The sequence below is a fragment of the Rattus norvegicus genome (genome assembly GCF_036323735.1).
Source record: "Rattus norvegicus strain BN/NHsdMcwi chromosome Y unlocalized genomic scaffold, GRCr8 chrY_unlocalized_37, whole genome shotgun sequence".
Classification (NCBI taxonomy): Eukaryota; Metazoa; Chordata; class Mammalia; order Rodentia; family Muridae; genus Rattus; species Rattus norvegicus.
This window is the reverse complement of record NW_026947397.1, coordinates 130,638-149,856: the sequence shown is the minus strand read 5'-3', so window position 1 is coordinate 149,856 and position 19,219 is coordinate 130,638. Positions and strand designations below refer to the sequence as shown.

General features: G+C 37.9%; 1 long non-coding RNA gene across 8 annotated transcripts in view; it reads left to right on the top strand.

Moving 5' to 3' along the window:
• The window catches only part of LOC134484723 (uncharacterized), an 84,879-nt gene extending 66,664 nt beyond the window's left edge, over positions 1–18,215 (top strand). For 6 of the 8 annotated variants that reach the window (XR_010062427.1, XR_010062426.1, XR_010062424.1 and 3 more), the window contains 2 exons: positions 15,416–15,473; positions 17,950–18,215. This is a non-coding gene — a long non-coding RNA (uncharacterized LOC134484723). The other 2 variants (XR_010062429.1, XR_010062430.1) reach the window with 2 other exon arrangements.
• The last annotated feature ends 1,004 nt before the right edge of the window (positions 18,216–19,219 follow it).

Genomic DNA, 19,219 nt, shown 5'->3' with positions numbered 1-19,219 from the left:
GTGTGAAAGGATGAAGTGGACCCAGGAAACAGTTAGTCAGCAGAATATTGGTCTGCGTGCAAGTGAATTTTGGTGTCTTCCAAGGATTTCAGTGTCACAGCTCTGTTAGAAGGTATTCAGGGACACGCTATGGTTGTGTGCATATAATTTACTCAGGGTCAAAAGGGCTAAACGAACCTTGGAGAGCAGGAAGGGGTTTTTGTGTGCACTTACATCAGTTGCAGGCTTAAGGTACCAGGAAGTCCTCTATTGCTATATCTTTATAATCTCTGACCCAGCATCGGTCTGTTGTTCAGTGATCTCCATTTTACCTACTCAGAAATCGACTCCACTGAATGTGCCCCATACCCAACCCTGAGGTCCTACTTGCTCGATTTCAAAGGATTGCAGGTTCATGTTCTGCATTCTCTGTCAGAATAAATCCTCAGGAACGTGGCCCTCTAGACATCATGAATTAACCAGTGCTTCCATCGAGTTTCTGCATTAACCCGTATGTCCTCTATTTCTGGCCGGTTCTCTCTACACCCCGCTATCCCTCCATCTTCCCCTCTGAACTTCTGCTCCTGTCCTCAGTCGCACTCACTCACTCACAGAACCTGTTCCAGTTTTTCCTTTCAGATAGGTCGATGCTTTTCTTCTCAAGGTGCCTTCTCCTTTCCTTTGTCCTCTCTGCATTTGTGGATTGTAGATGGAATATGATTTATCTCACAGCCGATACCATGCATAGGTAAACGCCTGCCATGTGTGTGTCTCCAGGTCTCATTTCCCTCTTGGGCTGATTTTTTTTTCTAGTTTCATCTATTTTCTCTTTGGCTTCAGGATATCATGTCTCGACCACTATGATGTCATTCCCCCACCCCTATGATGTCATGCCCCACCCCCATGATGTCATGCCTTGGCCCCTTGTTAGAATGGTTGTATATATTCACCAGGTAACATTCTGAATTCTGCCCTGTCACCAGACTCCTCCAGGCACCCACCATTTACAGTTCTTCCTCCTATCCTCTCCCCTTCTACTCTTATTGAGTAGAGGACCCCTCTGGGTACACCCCGTCTCCTGGCACATAAAGTCTCTGCAGGACTAGACTCATCATCTCCCACCAGGTCCTGAAAACGCAGCCCGAGTAGGAGAACAGGATCCACAGACAGGCGACGGGTTTACTGAACTCATGTGAGAACCATTGTGCTCCTCTACCTCTCTCAGTCCTTCCCTCAGCTCTTTAGTGAGACTCACTGAGCACTGTCTGATATCAAGCCCTGTGCCTGTGCATCTGTATCAGTCGGCTGCTCGTTGGAGCCTTGCAGAGGACAATAATGCTACACTGCCGTCTGCAAACATAAGAAAGGACCATTAATAATGTCAGTGTTTGCCGTCTGCCCATAGGATAAGTCTCACATCCGGCCACTTTTCCTTTGGCCATTTCCTCATTTCCTCTTCCATCTCTCTCCGTGTGTCTCTTATAGAGGGGGCAATTTCTGGGTCAAAATTTTGGGGATGTGTTTGGTTCCTTATCCTTCCACCTTGGGTCCTCTGTGGCTACAGAAATTGACCATTTCGGTGTCCGTATCCCCACTGTTATGAGTCTCAGCTAAAGTCACCCTCATGGACGCCAGGGTATCCTCACCCATCCCAGATTGCTGGCAAATCATAGAGATAGTACCAACCCTGGACAGTCACTGATTTCAGTTTATTCTCTTGGCGCTCTGTCCCTCTTGCTCAACTCTCCCAAGAAATGATTCTCAAACCCTATTTACCTTCCCATCCCCTCAGTCACCCAATCCTTTCCTTCCAACTGCCTCTTCTCATTACTTTGTTCCTCCTTCTGAGTGAAATTCAAACATTTTTCTTGGCCCTTTCTTATTGTTTATCCTCTTTGGTTCCATAGAACTTAGTGTGTGAATTCTGTACTTAATGGCTAATACCCTCTTTTAATGAATATATACATGTTATTTTGGGTCTCAATTACTTCATTCAGGACAATACTTTCTCACTCCATCTTCTTGACCGCAGCTTCTCAATGTCCTTATTTTTCTTTCTTTTTTTTTCTTTTTTTCAGAGCTGGGGTCCTTATTTTTCATATGTGTATAGTATTTCATAGTGTAAATGAACTAAATTATCTGTAGCCACTGTTTGGTTGAGGGGCATCTGGCTTATTTCTATTTTCTGTTCATTATGAAGAAATCCACTAGGAACATGATGGAGCACATGTACTCTCTGCATGGCAGAGGCCTTTTCAGATATAAGACCAGGTGTAGTATAGCTAGGTCTTTAGGAAGAATATTCCCCATTTTCTCACAATCCACTGGACAGATATTGATAGCATTATACAGATTTACTCTTCCCAAGCAAATGCAATTTGTATCCTGATATTTATTTGCTTCCTCAAAGGAGGTCTCCCCCCACCAACTAGCCCTCTATCATGGACACTGGTGATCACATATGAAACTTCTTCCCATTTTAACCGGTCAGTAAATGCTAGAGCCTATTACTGATAGCCAGAGGGGAAAGTTGGTACCGGAGGTATGACAGTGGGGTTAGGTAGAGAGGCAGAAGAGGGTAAGAGGGGAAGGGAGAGGACTGAAGAAAAAGAGGAGGAAGTAATGATGGAAACAATCCATGTGGCCTGAAGAATGCACATGTAGCAGGGGTTTTATGGTTGGAGTATAAGTTATGATAACGTTGGATCTACCCAATACACGTTTATAGATTATAATTATAATAACCAAGTTGTGTGTTTTCTTTATGGGTCATTGGGTTTGGAAATTCCAACAAGCTTTCCTCAACAGTATTTCTGAATCAAATTTTCTGTTAATAGAGATCACCCCTTGTAGGGGCTCTAACCATTGCTCCATAGTCCAGTAGATACAGCTGTTTCTTCCTCAGTCATGTCTCTTGTATTTTCTGTGGATATCTGTTTCTTCAGTGATCCATGCCCAGTGTTCCTTTTTCTCAAGGTTTTCAATGATCTCACCCAGAGGAGTTTCAGGTTTCTCAACTTGTTCCACTTAGTTAACTGCAGCTTCACAATGTCCTTATTGCTCATACCTGCATATTATTCCACTTTAAAAATTTTCTGATAACAGTGAACCGTCGTGAGTAGGCTAAAATTTCCCAAGAAAACATTAAACATTCAGTCTCTAAATCTAGATCTCCTCATCCCATTATGCTTGCTTTGCCTGAATGGCCATGGCATGAGCAGTTTTTTCTTAGGGACATCAAAGCCATTTCCTTCTCCAGTAATGGCTGCCATCCCTCTGTCACAGGTTTTTACCCTGGTTATTTTTGGTGATTGATGTGATTTAGAAATTGTAACACCATCTGCATGGTAGAAAGCCAGAGATGTTTCAGGTTGATTCTGCTTCCACAGCCAATGATGTCACATGTGCACAATGAGCAACCATGTGACACCCAAACAGCAAGATGATGTCATCTTTGACTCCACATGTGACTGCAAGATTGCCTCTTCTCCTGCATGCACCTTGGCAACCATGTCATCCTGACTGCAAGATAGGAACTTTGAATCTACACCCAAAATTAAGATGGCCTCTTTAACTCTCTTAATCCTACCCATCTGTGAGTATGGGAGGTCTTTCTGTCTTCTGCTACCTTCCTCAGTGTCTCTTTTCAGAGACTTGGAGTTCACACCAGATATGCTTCTGATGTGCTAGGTAAGAGTTAATTTATATTTCATAATATATATATATATATATATATATATATATATATATCCATTGTGATTGGCATGTCTTCCATAATTTCTTCTCAGCCTCTCTGTCATTTGCATGGCATATTATTTTCATTTAATTTTTCATCCATCCACTTGGCTGAAGGTGTTTTTCATATGTAGGTCATTTCTGGTAAAACTTTTGCATCACATATGTTCACTATTATATGATGTGTGAATGGTGATACACTGAGTTCTCCTTTTGCGATATCACCCCCTTGACCTCCTTTGGTTGTCTTATTGCTCTAGCAGGAATTTAAGGACTTTACTGAAAGGATGCTGCGAGGTGTGCAGTCTGTTCTCATTCTCCAATTTAGTAGAATTGCCTTTTGCTTCCCTACCCCTTATTTAGATATTAACTGTTGGCTTGCTATATTGCATTTTATGTAATATTTTTTGTATTTATTTTAGTATTTTATTACATTAGGTATGTGCCTGACATCCCTGGTCTCCCTGAGATCTTAAATATGGAACGACGATGGATTTTGTCAAAAGCATTTTCAGCATTTAAGAGATAGTCTTGCATTTTTTCCTTCTTTCTTTAATTCTGCTCCTTCACACCATTGAGTAATAGTGAATATTAATAAATCATATTAAATATGTTAATAATTAATATATTATTTTTGATATATTAATGTAATATATCAGTTACATTATTATATCAATATATATTAATTTAATATAGTAACATAATATATTAATATTAATTATATTTACCTTATTAATATAATAATTTAATGTATAAATACATGTTAATATTAACATAGTATATTAATATTAGTTATATATTATGATGTTAGGATATAACAATTTAATGTTACTTTATTAAAATATATATGTATTTTATTAAAAAAATATATATTATGATATGCAACTACCAAAAAGTTAAATCCAAGGGGAGCTCCCACGTTAATTTGAAGTGCAGAGGGCACAATTTTTTTTTCAGTTAAGTTTGTTAATATGGTGGATCACTTTAATGGGTTTTCATAGATTGATCCACTCCTGCATCCTCAGGAGAAAGCTTACATGATTGCACTGAATGGCAGTTTGAAATGCTTTTCATTTTGTTTTTGAGCATTTTACCTAGTATTTTTTCCACCATTGTCTGTAAAGAAAATTCGTCTGAAATTCTTTCTTTGTTGAGTCATTTTGTGATTTCGGTGTCAAGGCGACAGTGGTGTCGTGGAATCTGTTTGGTGATTTTCCTTCTGTTTCTGTGTTTTGGAGTAGGTTGAGAATTCTTTGAAAATCTGGTAGAAGTCTGCGCTCAATGAAACTGGCCCTGAGAATTTTTCAGTGGTTAAACTTTCAATTACTGTTTGTGTCTTTTTAGGGGTTGTACAGCTATTTACATAGTTTATCTTACCTTAGTTTACCTGTGGTCAGTGTTATCCATCTACACAAACATCCATTTAATTCAGAGATTCTAATTTTGTAGAAAGCAGGTTTTTGAAGTGAGACCTAAGGATTCTGTGACTTTCATCTTTGTCTATCGATGTGTCTCCCTGTTCGTTTCTGATTTTGTTATTTGGATGCTGTCTTACCTCGTATTACATTATCTATTTAAGGGTTTGTCTGTCTGGTTGATTTTCCCAAGGAACTAGCTCTTGTTTTTGTTAATATTAGTATTCTTTTTGTTTCTGGTGGATCACTCTCACCCTGAGTCTGATCATTTCTTTCTATGCCCTCCTTTAATATGTGTTTGCTTCTTTTTATTCTAGAGATTTCATGTGTGCTGGGAAGCTGCTAGTATGGGGTCTCTCCAGTTTCTTTATAAAATTGCTCTGTGCTGCATGTGCACGTTCCTCTTACACTGCTTTCCTTATGTACCTTAAGTTTGGAGACAATATGCCATCATTATCATTGAATTCTAGGAACTTTTTTTTTTCAAGTCTTCTCTGAACTTGTGGTTCTTCAGTTGCAAGCTATTGAATATCCATGAGTTTATAGACTTTTTGTTATTGTTGAAGTCCAGTTTAAATCCATGGTGATCTGAGAAGATCCAATGGTTAGCACAGTCTTTCTGTGTCTGTTGTGACTTGTTTATTGAGGGTGAACATGATCAGTTCAGGATAATGTTCCATGATGTACAGAAAAGATAGTGTGTACTTTTGTGTTCATGTGAAATATTCTGTAGATATGAGTGAGGTCAGATTAATTGAAACCCCTGGCAGTTATATATTCTATTTTTATTGTTTTATTTTTAGTTTCTGTCTCAATGACCTGCCCCTGGTGAGATGGGACATTGATGCCTCCCACTATTAATGTGTGAGGTTCGATGTGATATTTGAGCTTCAGCAATATTTCTCTCACCAATGTTGCTACTTTTGTCTTTGGGATATAGACATCCAGAATTGAGATGCCATTTTGGTGGGTTTTTCCTCTAATAAATATGAAGTGTCCTTCCCCTTCTCTTTTGATTACTTTTGTTTGGAAGTCTGATTGCTGGATGTCAGAGTGGCTACACCATCTTGTTTCTTGTTTTATTTCTTGGAAAATATGTTCCAACACCTTAGTCTAAGGTTATGTCTATCTCAATTGCTGGAGTGTGCTTCTTGAATGCAACAGAATGACACATCCTGTTTTTACATCCATTATTTTAACCTCTGTCCTTTTGTTGTTGAATAGAGGCCACTAATGCTTAACGGTATTAATGACCAGTGATATTAACTTCATGCTATTTTGATGTTGTGGGTGCAGGGTTTTCTTGCTTGCATGTATTTTGGTTTTTTGTTTTTTTTTGGGTGGGATGTTTGAGTGTGTATGTTAGTATAAAATCTGTTCTGTAGGGTGAATGATTTTTTTTTTGTTTGCATGTTGTTTTTGTTTTTTTCGGGGGGGGGTTGTTAGAGCATGCAGGCGAGTACTTCCGTAGGTTATGCTGTGTAATTTTTAATTTCTAGTCGGAGGTTGGGATGGTTCAAATTCTGAAAATCCATCAGTATAATCCACTATAAGTGAAACTGAAGGAAAAATTACATGATAATCTCATTAGATGCAGAAAAAGCAATTCCAGCCCCGCTTCATGATAAAAGAGTGTGAGTGATAAGGGAGACAAGTCCTATGGAGAAACATAGTAAAAGCAAGGGAGAGGAAACCTTAATGACCGTCAAGCTAAATATAAAGAAACTTAAAACAATTAATTAAAGTGAAGGACAAGGTAAGGCTGCCCACTCTCACTATTCAGTATAGTATTTGAAATTCTATCCAGGGTAAAAGCATGGTTCAAATTTGGTTCTGACATGGAGTATTGCCAAGTGCTGTGAAGGAGGAATGGCACAACATTTTAAAAATCCTGGGGTATGGCCCACTCTTTAGAACAGCCTCATTGCTCTTTGGTGAGTCATAGCCCCAAGGACCAACTGTACTGAGAACTTCATGCAGCGTTTCGCTCGGTTGTTCCCCTCATATCTCTCTAATTCTAAGAAGTACATAAAAATCCTCCTGGAGCTTACCACCACTCAGGGAGCAATATCATTGGCATTTGCAATAATATTGGTCGAGGTCTTTTAGGAATTTCCTCTGTGGAAGACCAGTGCTTCCACCATCACCAAAGGAAATGTAGAATAATTAGTGACGACCAGCACCCTTAAAAAGCATTTGGAAAAATAAAATTGTTTGTTAAGCTGGCTAACATGTTTTAACTACTGCCTCTGATGTAAAAAAAAATTACGTAACAATTTGAAGTTCGAAAAGACAGGGACTTTTTAAGGCCAGGGATCAAGAACAATGGTGGCACAGGCTAATGGTGTGACTGTAACACATGCTGGACTGTTGAGGACTGATTTCTGTCCCAGTTGTACCCTCAGCTCCCTGATAGGATTTAATAAGGATTGACAATCACAGGTGTGCATTCTGATCATTTAAAGTAGATATGACATTTTTATACACATATTTAGATTTGTGCTTTTTAAAAGATTCTTATTAGAGTACTTTTAAAGATAAATGATACAATATCAACCATTTCTCTGTAAATTCAAAATGCTGCCTACAGTGAATGGAAACCGAATGAGAAAACTACTTTGCTTACTCTTTGTTACTCTATAACAAATTGCTTACTTATGAGCCTTGTTGGCCTTGGGAGTAATTTGTTTATTTTACGTGTACTATGTAATATTTCTTCTCATACACTATCACTCTTTTCAGCATCAAGCATGAGAAGAAACTAGAACATTATCACATTTGCAGTTTTACTTGGCTTGAAAGATTTCACTAGGATATCAAAGTTATTTGCTGTGGTTTGCCCTGAAGTTATCTGTATTTTGATGCTAATTCCACTGCCCCAAGGACAGCTGCCTACTCATGTACTCAGAACTCAGGTGACTTCACCAAAACCACCTCCCCATTGAATTTGTAAAGTACAGGTGTGGGGCAGGTACATGATAGAAGGATGCTTTGGGAGTAATTATTTTTCTTTACTTGTACTATGTAAAGAACTTTTCTTTACCATGTAAAGAAGGAGGTCATTGGAGGAGAAGGAAGAATGGCTGAGAGAGATGTTTGAAGAAAGAGGAGGAGACTGGAGGAAAAAGGGGAGATAGGAAGAGGAGAGGGTGAGAAGTCATGGCAGGTGAGGTTACAATTATGGTCTGTGTATTTACAGGTTATTATTAATGTTCCTAAGGGATGAATGGTAAAGGGCTTTGTATATTTAAGTGCGCAATTATATCTTAGCAATTGGGTCAAAATTTTTGTGATGTGTGTTTTCTATGTGAGGGATTGAGTATAGGAAAGTGTGTGGCGGCAAGGGACACTGGGCTGACAGGGAGTAGGGATGTGTTTTCACCAAGATATCTACCTATTATATTAGGACACTACGGTGATAGTGATAGCATGGTAAAAGACAAGTTTTCTTTTTTTTTTTACAACAACAGATGGCAAAACAAGGTGATGGGCAAGAATCCACTAGTAATCAAAAAGTTGAGAGAACCTTTTTATTTTCTAAGTAAGAGGACACCTGTGCCATATTAATTCTTGATAACTTAAGAGCAGAATATAAAACAAAAATGGGGAAGCAGCAAGGGCTGACAGGCTGTTGGTCCCCTGCTGTGTGATAAGTAATGGCAGTTCAGAGAGTTAAGAGATTAAAGCTGCTTTTTAATGAGAGTTGTTTAGTAAGTCTTTCAGGATACACATTTTCTTTTTAACATAGGCTCCACAAGGGAATTTTGTGTGGAAATCCTAGTTACCCAAGACACTTCTTCTATTAAGGTATTTTTAACAAGTGATTAAGTTTTATTTAAGAAAGAAGAGAGTAGAGAGATTACCTGAATCAGGTGGGGATTTTCATCTACTGCTCAGAACTTAGGGAAAAATTAGGCACTACCAAGTAGAGAGTTTTGATGAAATGTCTGTAACACCAGGGAAAGTGAATGCAGACATATATTGTAGAAGTTATTAACGATAAAGAAAAATTTGTGGCTTCAGGTAGAGAGCTTAACAGACTGAGATATTTTGGGCAAAAGTCCTGGTTTGAAGTTTTCTTATTGATATTAGAATTGATAGAAGGTATTTGATTAGTTTTATGAATTATCCCACTATATGGCTCGTTGATGACGCCTAGCGATGATTTGTGGTTACTTTTGATATTTACGACAATAGCAAGTTCAAATTCTCTTAACATGGGCTCCATGGGAACTTTGGGTTTATTTCCTGATATCACCAAGTACTGAGTTATATCAGGCTCATTTTATACATAAATTCCTTTTTTAAAAATTGTTTAATCTTCAGGATGGGTGTGACTTTGAGTTTTATGCTTATATTATTACTCTGGGAGAGAGTGCAAGATACAAGCTTCTCTGGTTTCAGATTAAGAAACAGAGTATTTTGGAAGAAAGATTTTGTCCTTGTCTTTTTAAAAATTGTGATTAGGATTCTGGAAACCTCACAGAGTCATACTGATCAGGTTTGATGTCAGTAGACGGCTATCAAATATATATTCGGGAGAATCAAACAAAAGATATATCGATTCTTAACCTTTTTCCTGAGAGTTGTATTTTGTAGAGTGTACCTACTTGGAATCCTGGTTTCAGTGAATTTCAGCTGGGTCCAGTCAGGACATATCGGCTATCGCATTTGTTTCATTTTTCCTACCCCCTACACCTAAGGATATCTCAATGCCCATGTACAACTTGAAGAAGTTATGGTGGATCCGTTGTCTCAATTACCTGGAATTTGTGGGGTGGGGCTGGAAGTGGTTATTTTAAAGATGTTTTTATAAAGAATTGAAAATTGTTTGAAATTTAGCAGGGAGGAATAAGCTAGATTTAGTTACAGTCATAATCGTATTTGGTAACTAAGCTTAATCTTATCTTTGTTTGGGTATAGAAATAATTTGAAAAAATTTTAAAATTACAAGAGCCAGTTCTATTATTTTTGTCATTACACACTTCTGAGTTGATTAAACCTGTGAGTTAAGATTGAAATATTAAAGTCATGCATCTGACTTTGTAAGAGTACTATCAAGAAAAAATTAAGATATAAAGACAACAGTCCAGATTGTCTTAGATAGATAGATGCTTTTCAAAAATGTAAGAAATCCACAAAATTTGAGATTTAAAGTTATTACTTATCTTTTGTTGAGTCATATCTTCTCCTAACTGTTCCCCTTTGGCAAATTTAATGAAGAATTTGAACATCTCTACCTCCAAATGAGGCAATACTTTGTGGCTAGGCAGTCACTGGAATAAAATGCCTGTTTCATATGCAGATTAATACTATCCAGAAAAGGACAAATTATGCAGAGGATTTGAGGGATAAACCCTGCCAATACAGGGTAATCAGCCCTTCCAAGTCCGCCTTTCAATAGGCTGTCAGTTGATCTTGTGTCAGAAGGCTGAAGACTTAAGCTCACATGTTGCTAACAGGGGATTGTGCTATTGGAGATTTGTCTCTACAACCTCTCAGTTCTAGAAGCCCTCTAAGACATCCTATGTGTATAGATATTTGGTCACTCTCAGATTTCTGACGGGGTAGGAGACTGATTATAGCCTCATTGCTTATCAGGCTGTATAACTCTGAATATACATATTTGACTGGATAGTTATCAGATAGTATACAAGCTAGCCAAGACATAATATAGATTTTAAGCCTTTCTGAAGCTGGAATGAAGAACTAAATGCTCTTTCTAACTGATATAGTGACAGACTGGGTGTTGAGTATATCAAATGCTTTATAAATTGTAGAATAGTAATAATCTTACTCAATTGATATATATAAATGAAAAGTCTGTTTAACTGGACAAAAAGGGGGAAACGTTGTTTACACTAAAGTTATCTGTATTTTGATGCTAATCTACTGCTCCAAGGACAGCTGCCTTGTCCTGTACTCAGAACTCAGGTGAATTCTACAGAACAGCTTTCACATTAAATTTGTGAAGTACAGGTGAGGGGCAGGTACAGGATAGAAGCAGGCCTATCATTGGAAGAGAAGGAAGTATGGGCAGGAATGAAGTTTGAAGGAAGTAGAAGAGACTAGAGGAAAAAGGAGAGACAGGAAGAGGAGAGGGTGAGAAGCCATGGCAGGTGAATTTAAGATACTGCTCTGTGTATTTACTGGTTGTTATTATTGTCCCTAAGGTATGGATCGTACCAGGCTTTGTATGCTTATGTGGGCTACTATATCTTATCAATTGGGTCAAAGATTATTGTGTTGTGCGTTCTTTCATGTGAGGTTTTGAGTGTAAAAACATGTGTGGCAATAAGAGACACTGGGAAGCTGAGGAGTGGTGATGTATTCAACCAAGATATCTAGCAGAGACTTGGGAAACTACAGTGCCAGAGATAGCGGGATATAAGACAACTTTTTTATTTTTATATTTTTGCAACAACACATTCACTTCTGTATTTGACATGCTCTTTTTGTGTCACTTAGGGAAGATCTATATCTGGTTCCTGACAGAATGTGCTTCTTAGGTTCATCAATCTTATCTAGTTATCTAGTTTTGGTGGCTGATTATATATATATATCGGTGGTTCCTACAACTATGAGATTACGTGCAATTTTAACATGGATTCTGAGCAGGTATGTCAAGAAGGTAGAATCCACAAACGGCAATGCCAAATAGACTCGCTCCTATTCTTATGACCCTAATGAAGTTGAGGTTTCATTGGACCTCTAGTTCTTCCCTCCCTGCCAATCCTCCTGTATCTTATCTTTGGCGTGAAGAAAGAATCATTTTAAAACATCCAAAACCCTGAAATCTCACCCTTGGAACACGACAAGGTTGATATTACAGAGATCATATCTAATGGGACTACATAGTCCACGCTGTCCTTTGATTTACTCAGGCAGTTATTTCTTTGCACAAAATAAAAATTTGGGAGTTTATCATTTTAAGTAGGTACACAATATTTACACTGTTAAATTCACTTCATAGCTTAGCCACGTTTGTTGCCAAAATCATTGCCAAAAAACTGGAATTTGAAAACAGAATACTTGAGTACACATTCAGGAATATCTATAAAGACCCCTTTCAAGGAATGAACAATTAGAAAATGAAATACAATATTCACTCAATTAAACATCTGTAAAGAAAAAATGGCCTGTGGGAAACAGGGAAAAAATAGGAAATTGATCTGTTTGTCAGAGGAATGGAACTGGGAATAGAATTATTATCCAAAAGAATCTCCTACATCCCATGTTCCTAGATCTTTTCTACTCAATACAAGCCCCTAACTGAGTTTCTCCATGTAGAGCCTGTAACCACTGATGAAGCAAAGAGAAGTTTCCAGCTGTAGAGAGATGTAGTACATAAATGTTACCACTGTGTCACAGTAGACATTCCTGGAAAAGGCAAACTCGAATCTGGTCAATGTAAGGAAAGCTATTTAGGAGGTAGGCCATGGCAGTTCTCACTGACATCATCATTTGACCCTCCCTGAAAAATTTCTTGTACCCTGGAGAGCCCTAATTTTGTGATGTCACAAAAAACTGCATCACATATATTCCTGCAGTACCTCTAGGGATTACTAAGTGGCCTCTATTTCACTGCAAACAGCCATTTGGGAAAGAGAACAAAGAGGATGTATATAACAAAAATGAGTAGAAGAAAGTTGGCTTTCTGTTTTAGTTTGAAAAAAATGAAAAAAATATGTGGTACATGGGAAAGTGCAGTGAGTGCCGTGTAGGGTTTGTGAGGGTTCACTGAACACATGAGCCTTCCACATATGGGATTCAGGAAGTGGGAGCCTCTTAGTAGCAACTGGATTTCCTTGCTTGTTATGGTTCCTGAAAGTCAGAGGTTTTTTTTTTTTATCATTAATTTCATTATTCCAAAAGTCAGGTGTTGGGATGGGTACAGCTTTTTTTTTTTTTTTTTTTGAGAGCACATGGCTTCTATTTTTTCTTCCAGAAGGAAAACGTCCTGAGGAGGAAGGGAAAGACAAGTATTGTATCCTCAGCTCAGAGTAAACTCCTTCGTGTACATGATTTCTACACTGTAGTTTGTGTCTGACACTGATATCTGGGAGGGAGAAATGCTTCTAGTTCAGACTTAATCATATCAGTCTTTCCACTAGTGTTATGCTGACTACCATTCCCTAACAGTGTCCCTCTAGATTTCTGAATCAATATGTCTGATTACCTTGCAGTTTTATTTACTTTTATCTCTTTCATAATTTTTTTTTAATTTAAGCTAATTTTAATATTTTTTGGATATTTCTATATCTACATTTAAATGTTATTTCCTTTCCCAGTTTCCTCTCCATAAGAGACCTAAATTTTTCCATTCCTTGACATTTAAACCACCCTTACTCTCCCTTGACATATCCTTGAACTGGGAGTCAAACCTAGGGAGGACCTTCCTTTGGTGTCCACCAATGCCATCCTCTGCTACATATGCAGTTGGAGCAATAGGCCTGTCCATGTACAGTCTTTGATTATCTGTATAGTACCAGAAAGTTCTTGTTCATTGTTCTGATGGGGTTGATAGCCTCTTCAGCTCTTGTAATCCTTTCTGAAAATTTATCAACAAGAGGTCCGTTTACAATTCTCTGGTTTGCCACTAGCATTCACTTCGGTAACTGACATGCTCTAGTTGTGTCTCTCAGGGAAGATCTATAACCTGTTACTGGCAGCATGCACTTCTTAGCTTTATTAATCTGAATCGTATCTAGTTTTGGTGTCTGATCTATTTATCTATCTATCCATCTATCTATCTATCTATCTATCTATGCATATATTTATCTATCTATCTCTGCCTCTGTCTCTAGCTCTATCTCTTCTCTATCTCTATATATCTACATCTATCTATATCTATTTTTATATATATGTACATATATTTGATGGCTTATACATCTATGAAATTAGTTGAAATTTTAACATGGATTCTGAGGTCCTAGGTCAAGAATGGAGAATCCACAAATGCCAATACCAAATATACTCCCTCCTGTTCTTATGCGCCTATCGAAGTTGAGCTTTTACTGGGCCTCAAGGCATTCCTCTCCCTTCCCATCATCCTGTATCTTTTGTATGGCCTGAATAAAGAATCATGGTAAAATATCCAAAAGCCTGAAGTCTCACCCTTGGAACACAGGAAGGTAGATATTCCAGAAATGATACCTAATGGGACTACAGAACCGCATGCTAGAGTCCATGCTGTCCTTTGATTTACTGATGTCAGGTAATTTTTGCATAAAATAAAAATTTGGGAGTTTATCACTTGAAGTAGGAACACAATATTTACACTATTACATTCACTCTTTAGCTTGGCCAGCTTTGTTGCGAAAATCATTGCAAAAAACTAGAATTGCAAAACAGAATTTTTGAGTACATATTCAGGAATATCTATAATGTGCCCTATCAAGGAATGAACAATTAGAAAATGAAATACAAAATCCACTCAATTAAATATCTGTAGGGAAACAATGGCCTTTGGGAAACAGATAGAACTTAGGAAATTGAACTGTTTGTCACAGGAATGGAACTGGGAATAAAATTATAATCCAGAAGATTGTCCTACATCCCATGTTCCTAGATCTTTTCTACACATGCGAAACCCGTAATAACTTTCTCCATTTAGAGCATGTAACCACTAATAAAGCAAAGAGAACTGTCTAGCTTTAGAGCGATGTTCTACATAAATGTGTCCACTGTGTCAAAGGAGACACACCTGGAAAGGTCACCTTAGAATCTGGTCAATATAAAGAAAGCTCTTTAGCAGGTAGGCCATGGCAGTTCTCAGTGACATCATCATTAGGCTGGCCCTGAAAAATCTCTTGTATACTGGAGATCCCTAGCTTCTCCTGTGATGTCACAGTGTTTTCCAGACTGCAACTGCCTCTCAAACATTCATTCAGTACCTCTAGGGTTTATTAATTGGCCTTTATTTCAGTGTAAACAGCTATTTGTGAGGAAGATCAAAGAAGATGTAGAGATCAGAGATGGGGAGAAGGAAGTTGGCCTAGGAAGTTTTAGTTTAAAAAACAAAGAAATATGTGGTACATGGGAAAGCACAAGGAGTGCTGTGTAGGGGTTGTGAGGGTTCACTGAACACATAGCCTTGATCTGAGCCTTCCCCATATGGGAATCAGGAGGTGGGAGCCTCTCGGTAGCATCTGGATTTCATTGCTTGTTATGGTTCCTGGAAGTCAGAGGTTGTTTATCATTAATTTCTTTATTCCAAAAGTCAGGTATTCGGAAGTTTACAGTTGTTTTTCTGAGAGCTAATGGCTTTCATTCTTTTTCCCCAGGAAAAATAGTCCTGAGGAAGGAGGGACAACAAGTATTGTATCGTCATGTCATCTCAAGGTAAACTCCTCCTTGATTTGGATTCCTATAGTGCACTTTGTTTCTGACACAGATATCTGGGACAGAGATGTGCATCTAGTTCAGACATCATCATCTCAGTCTTTCCACTAGTATTTCTCTGATTACCATTCCCTGACAGTTACCCTTTAGATTTCTGTATCAATATGTGTGATTCATTGACAGTTTTCTTTTCTTTTAACTCTATCATTTCTTTAGGAATTTTTATTGCGTTTCTAATTGGATACTTCTATATTTACATTTCAAATGTAATTTCCTTTCTCAGTTTCCTGTCCATAAGAGCCCTAACCTGCCCCCCCTCCCCTTTTTCAATAACCCCCCTTACTGCCTCTTGACAGTCCATTGAACTGGGAATCAAATCTAGGGAGGACCAAGGGCCTCTTTTTTCATTGGTGTCACGAAGGCCATCTTCTGCTACATTTGCAGTTGGAGACATTGGTCTGCCCATGAGCAGTCTTTGAATATTGATTTAGTACCAGAAAGGTTTCGTGTATTGGCATTGTCCTTGTGGGGATTAAAGCCCCATTCAGATCTTGTAATCCTTTCTCAACATTTACCAACAAGAAGTCCATTTTCAGTTCATGGGTTTGCCACTATCATTTACCTCTGTATTTCACATACTCTAGCAGTGTCTCTCAGGAAATGTCTATATATGATTCCTGGCCGATTGCAGTTCTTAGGTTCATCAATTTTATATCATTTTGGTGCCAGATGTGTGTGTGTGTGTGTATATATATATATATATATATATATATATATATATATATATATATACACTTTTGGTGGCTCCTACAGCTAGGTGGTTCGTTGGAATATTAACATAGAATCTGCCAAACTAGGTCAAGAATGTAGAATTCAGAAATGACAATGTCAAATAGACTCCCTCCTGTATTATGAACATATTGAGTTTGAGGTTTGACTGATAAACATGTCATTCTTCTCCCTGCCTATCCTCCTGTATCTAAGGTTGCTACTTAAGGACGAATAATGATAAAACATCCAAAACCCTTAATTCTGGCTATGGGAACACAGGAAGATAGGTAGTGCAGGTTTGATATCGAATGGGACTAGAGAACCGAATTCTGTAGTCCATGTTGCCCTTTGCTTTTCTGATGCCTGGTAATTTTTACATAAAAGAAGCTTTTAGGAGTTTATTAATTGAAGTGAGTACACAGTACTCACACTGTTATGCTCACTCTATAGCTGGGCACACTTTGTTGCCAAAATCACTTTGTTGCAGATAATGGAATAGGAAAAAAGAATTTTTCAGTACACATTCAGGAATATTTATGAAGTCCCCTGTCAAGGAAAGTACAATAAGAAAGTGATATACAATATTCATTTAATTAAAGGTCTGTAGGGAAAATACTGGCCTTTGTGATACATAGATAACAAAGAAAATTGAACTCTATATCTCAGGAATGAACCTGAGAATAAAAACATTATCTAGAAGAATCTTCTACACTAGATGTTCCAAAATCTTTTCTACCCATGCCAAGCCACTGACTACCTTTCTCCATCCCAAGTTTGTAACTGCTAATAAAGCAAAGAGAAGTCTCTAGCTTTAGAGAGATGGAGTACATAATGGTTTCTACTGTGTCACACGAGACATACGTGGAATGGGCACCCTTGAATCTGGTCAATGTAAGGAAAGATGTTTAACAGGTAAGCCATGGCACATCACAATGACATAATCAGTAGGCCCTCCCTGAAACATCTATTGAAACCTGGAGAGGACTAGCTTCTTCTGTGATGTCACAAGTGTTGTCGTGACTGCAACTCCCTTCAGATATCCCTTCAGTACCTCTAGTGTTTACTAATTTAACTCTAATCGAGAGTAAACAGTCATTGTGGAGTGAGAAGGAAGAGGATGATGAGATCAGAGATGGGAAGAATGAAGGTGGTCTTCTGTCTTGTTATAAAAAAAGGATGAAATACATGGTACAACGGAAAGCTCAGTGAGTCCTTGTAGGAGTTGAGTAGGATCACTGAAGAGATAGACTTGTTCTGAGCCTTCTGCATATGGGAATCTAGAGCTGCGAGCCTCTCAGAAACATCTGGACTTCGCAGTTCTTATGGCTCCTGGAAGTCAGAGTTTTTATATCATTCATTTCTTTATTCCAAATGCCAAGAATTTTGAAGGTAACAGATGTTTTACTGAGAGCTCATTGCATTTATTCTTTTTGTCAATTATAAAAAGGTCCTAAGTAAGAAATAAAAGGCAAGTATTGTGTCCTCTGCTCAGAGTAAACTTCTCCATGCTTTGGATACCAATAGTGCAGTTTCTCTCTTACACTAATATCTTGGAGAGAGAAGCGCTTCTAGTTGAGACTTCATGATCTCAGACTTTCCACTAGTATTTCCACTGACTAACACTTTAGATTTCTGAGTCAATTGGTGAGATATACTTGCCGGATTCCTTTCTTTCATTTCTTCCATTTTTTCTTTATTTTTTTAGAAAAACTCTCAAAACTCATCCTGGCTGACAATGTAGATTAGACGCATCAGATGAAATGAATTGAAAAACTCTCCTGGGAATGAAAGTGGTAAGGAAATCACATTGATGTATCCTAAATGCAGTGCTAAGAGCAATATTCAGACTAGTCTGTGGAGATGCTGCTGTCATCAGAGACCACAGACAATTAGTGGAGAATGATTCAGCATTAAACTGGGAATGGAAGATGATGGTTGATATTGTTCTAGTAGATCTCACTACATTAAAAAGTGTTTCTTCCAGATAACTGAATGATTATTGTAAAGCAAATCCCGGAATGAACTTATGAGACCCACCATCAGCCTGTCAAATAATGTGCGAAAGAAGAAATCTGTGTCTCTCCAGGGACAAATTGTTGCTTTCAAACCAACAGTAAAGTGTCCATTCTATGAATGATACATTGATATATACACATTATAGAAGGATGGATACAGAGTTTCTTCAGGTCCATGAATGAGGTATTCAGCAGTTGACCTGGAGTAGCAATGAGGGTAATTTTTGCCAACTCTTCAGACTTGAGCTCCTTCACTAGGATCCCCATGATTGAAGAAAAGAACAAACTTCAGACAATTTGTCTCAGATTTTTATGTAGTTAAGATTTCCTGGTCTTGGACCTAGGAAGGAAGGATATCTTGCTTTCCAATTCTTGTTTATCCTATAATCCTCTCTGCTGCATTCATGCAAATAGATTACTGTGCATTTCTTTAATAGGTTACAATTGCTATTTTAATTATGTTGCCAAGAACTATAGAAAAAAAGAAGGACTGTATCAAAGCATCATATGAAAATCCGACTAAGGTAATGTGGCCATTGGAAATTTGTAACTGACCTGAAACTCTTACTAGAGACAAAATGCCATAAAAGGTCTTCTCTAGATATCTGGTGTAGTAGTTGGTGTTCCCCAACAGACAGTAAAGGATGAATCTCTCTGTACAGAGAAATCGGAGTAGTCACAATGATCATAGACTATGGAACACATAATTTAACAATGACTGACTATTTTTAAAGTCCTAGAATCCATTAGTTTATTAGTCCAAAAGGAAAGATGTCTTATCTGGTCATTGACATATGGATAAATATTCAGTATGCAGGTTCTAATGTCTATGAGGATTTGGTATCACTGTGAGTGCAAAAATGAAAAAGTAAAGGCTTCTTTCTTCCATGTTTTCTACGGGGATTCAAATAGAATGCATGGTTTAGAATACATTGGGTTTGCCATTCTCAAACAGACCAA